We start from the raw sequence: 3,928 nt of genomic DNA, 5'->3' as shown, positions 1-3,928 counted from the left end.
ACAGAGCTTCTGACCCTGGGTTCCATGTTAAGCTTTCTGTTTCCTGAATGCACTCTCCAAAGGGTCAGAGGCCAGGGGTTGAACCCTAGAGCTGGTCCACGGTGCTGGGAGAAGTCCTTCAGGAGAGAGATTGGATTGGAGGGTTTCAGTGGCCTGAGAGGAGGGGAATCCAGGGCTGTAAGCTGGTGGGAGGTGTGGTGGAAGTCTCTAGGCCCTCCTCTGAGGTGAGGCCCAAGAAGAGCAGAATAGAGTAGGGAAGGGGAGAATTCCCGGCACCAAACATCTGGGAGCTGCTGCTTGAGAGAAACAAGTCGCCAGATGCTACGAGCCATGCCGGGCAGATGGCGCAGGGCTGCGGAGGCCCTGCCTTCACACACACAGTCTCTGGTGGGTTGGTCCCATACAGGGAGATGGGGTCTCTAGAGAGGAGGTAGAGTGTCCAAACATGGGGAGAGGGGCTAGCCCTGGGTTCCTTGGGGAGCCAGGGTATGCCACAGGCCCAGAAGTTCCCGAGGGTCACATACCTCCCATCTGCTACTTGTAGTGACAGCCAAGGAGCCATGTGGCCCATCCATCCTTCTCCACACAGGACACGTGGACAGACTGTGCAGGGGCCAGGAGCTGGGGACACCACAGTGTCCAGGACCAACTGGCCCCCTGTCTTCTTTTGCCTTTATTTAGGGCAAATAAGTAATAAATGAGTAAATAAAGACAGGTGTAGACAGGTATAGACAGGTGACCAAGGAAGCCTTCCTGGAGGAAGCAGATTTTGCGCGACATGACTTTCCAGTAGAGGAACGGGGGAGTCTCTCCAGCTGTCAGGCGGGAGCGGACGCAGTGGACTGACACGGAAGGTCACGGGAACTGCTACCAAGTGTGTGAGGGCAAGGCCGGGCTGAGGAGAGCCCTGCTAACACAGCTTGTCTCCGAGAGGACTGGGCAGCTTTAGGAGGTTGGCGTAAAGGGGAAGAAAAACTCATTTTGGAAGATGACACGTGAGGAAGAAGGGGTTGAAGTTGCCCCGGATGGAGCAGAGAGACTAACTCAGGGACCCAACTGCCCAGGGTCCCTGCCTGAAGACCTTCAAGTCCCTAGCTAGCTCAGTGTCATCAAACTAGGGCTCTGGGACTCTGCACTAGATCCTGACCCAGGCCACACTGCTCACTTCTGTGTGACCCAGACTAAGTTAACCGTCATTCTCTGAACCCGAACTGTCAAAGGTTGCCTGGCTCCTTCCCTCCCTCCGTACGTGAGGTTTGAAGTGACAGCAAACCTGAGCTAAAGGGAGACTGGACATCGGGGACCCAAGATTACCTCAGAGAACAGATCCCCCACCCAGGAGGAGCCAGCAAAGGGACAGTATTGTGTCTGAAGCTCTGGGTGCCCCAGTTCTCTAGATCTGAGGGTCCCAACTCTGCCGTCTTTCTCAGAGGCCGCACCCCCCACCCCTCGTGTCCCTTCATCTTTTTTCCCCCATCTTCTTTTTAGAATAAAAACGCCGGCCGCTCGAGGCTCGCCGATGTTTATGCCTCAGTAATACATTATGTATTATTTTGTTTTAAGCGCAGCCTTTGCATCCTGACAGTAACAATAAAATGTGACTATGAGATTGCTAACACAGACAGACTAATGTTCCCATCGCCCGCCTCTTTTTTTTTTTGCGTCCTAAGCACTTTTGAAAAGCTCCTTTTATATTCCTAATAAAATTATAGCAAAATACATCGATTTACTGGAAAAGAGTTGAGGGTCGGGTAGGGCATTTCTCCCCCTCCCCTGGAGCGGTTGCTGCTTTCCCCTGTCAAGAGCGGATGTGTATTTTGAATCAAGCTTCTAAAGTGCCACTTGACCCTTAACCCCAGGTGGCATCTACCTGCCCGCCTGCCTGCCTGCTGCTGCTTCTGGGACCAAGAAGTCAGGCTTGGTGGGTGAAGTGGGGTCATCTCTGGGTTGAGTGCGTTTGTTTCTGCATCTGTGTTTCAGGTGTGCCTGTGCGTCTGTCGGGGTATCCATTCCAAGTTGGGGTGTCTGTCTGTACCAGGATATCTGTATCTGCTGGGGTGTGGAGGTGCACTGCCATGTGGCCTGGCCACACCCATCCGGGTGCCCATCGCCTATGGGGGAGCCTGGGAGCTGTGGGTTGAAGTCTATGCCTGGACGTGACTCTGTCGAGGGGCCCCAGGGCCAGGCAGTGGGTGTTTGTGGGTTTATGGTTGTGGGAGCCACGAGGAATGGCCTAGCTGAGACAGGGTTTCTGGGGCTTGCTTCTCCGAAGTGGGGACACGGGGAGTGTCCCAAGCCAAAGTGTCAGAGTTTCCTCCATGAAAAAGTAGGGTTTTGTGAGTGAGTCTGTCTCACGCCTGACTGAATGGGACACGGAGAGGTTCTTCCTTTCGAGACTATCAGGCTGCCGCGGACATCAGGTCTCTTGGGTGACTCTTCAGCTTTAGAGGACCTCCTGGGAGGGCTACATAGGACAGCAGGCTGGGGACATGTCCTAGCACCCCGGTCCTATTCAGGAAAAGCTGCAGATAGAAGAAAAGGATCGGTCTCCAAGGAACTGGTGACCTGCTCTGTAGGACCAGGGTATGGGCAGGAGGGCCTGGTGGGCTAAGCAGCAAGGGATGACAGCAACAGTGAGGCAGTGGCCCTGCCTTCTGAGAGACAGGGCTCTTTCTAGGTCCTTCTGCCATGTCTTTTTTTTTTACTCGAGCATTCACTCTGGCCCCCCCAGAATCGAACGTCTAAGGAAGTAAAGACACCTCAGATTCTCCCCACCAGTGAGCATTTACCTCTGGGGAGTCTAAACCTTGGATCCTCTAGGGGAGGGCTGGACATGGGGTGAGGGGAGAATCCAACAGAGAACCCCACATCCGCTGCCCCCCCCCACAGCCTCCTAGGAGCTGAAAGCCCGCAAGCCCGCAGCCCTGCAGCCTCGCCCCGCCCGCCCGCTGCTCTCTTGAGCTAGCTTCCTCCCCACCACCACCCGCCCTGAGTGTGTGTGGACTGTGATTCAGAAACAGCAAGAGAGAGGAGGAAAAAAAAAGCGAGAGAGAGAAAGGAAAAGGTTTTGTATAGTAAGCACTTTTGAGGGCAATCTGGGGCCCCCTAATCCAGAGGTTTCTAACCACCCCAGCTAATGCTCCCTGACACTGTGTTTTGATATCATTACTACATTATACTCACAATTTTTGAGTGAAAAAATACAGTACTTAGAAAGTCGAAATTCATAAATAAATTCATGTCAAACCGCACTTAATATTGATTTTGTTAGTGTTCAGATTCAATAATAAGGTACTGCGTGCATGAATATTTAAATATAATCATCATTTCTGCATCTCCTAATGGCCTCTGCTCCTCTACACTCAATTTAAACACAATTTAAAAACTATAATGTATTGAAAAATACTAGGATTTAGCAATAAATCACCATGGGGAGATTCCAGGCCTCTTATAGGGTGGCTCGATATGGCTTTCTCTCGGGACCGTACAATTAGATTCATGTTTTTAAACTTCTCAATTATCCATATACCATAATTTTATGTGAAAGTTTGTTTCGCTTCCCCCCGTCCACCCCCCGGCTCCCCCCCAACCCCTCACTGCCCCCACCCCCCGCCTCCCGCCTCTCTCTCCGAAGGAAGCAGCAGAATATGGCTTAAGTGTCCTCTTAGCTAGAGTGGAGTGGGGTCAAAGGTGACCGTCCTCAAACTGAATTAGAAGCCAGGCCTGCCAGAGGCAGCCGGCGCTGAGTCACTTAATCTCATTATTTAGGAAAAATATAGGGGGGAAAGAGATAAAATGACTTAAAATGAACTTGCCAAGGAGGAAGTGGAGTTTTTAGATTTATTTAAAAAGCAATCCTTGGCCCTGATGAAATAGTCTCGGGCCTGTGGCAGAGTGAGGTGGGGATCTCGATCCCCAAGGAGGGTGG

Source organism: Rattus rattus, chromosome 1 (assembly GCF_011064425.1).
Source record: "Rattus rattus isolate New Zealand chromosome 1, Rrattus_CSIRO_v1, whole genome shotgun sequence".
Taxonomy (NCBI): Eukaryota; Metazoa; Chordata; class Mammalia; order Rodentia; family Muridae; genus Rattus; species Rattus rattus.
This window is presented reverse-complemented; position numbering follows the sequence as displayed.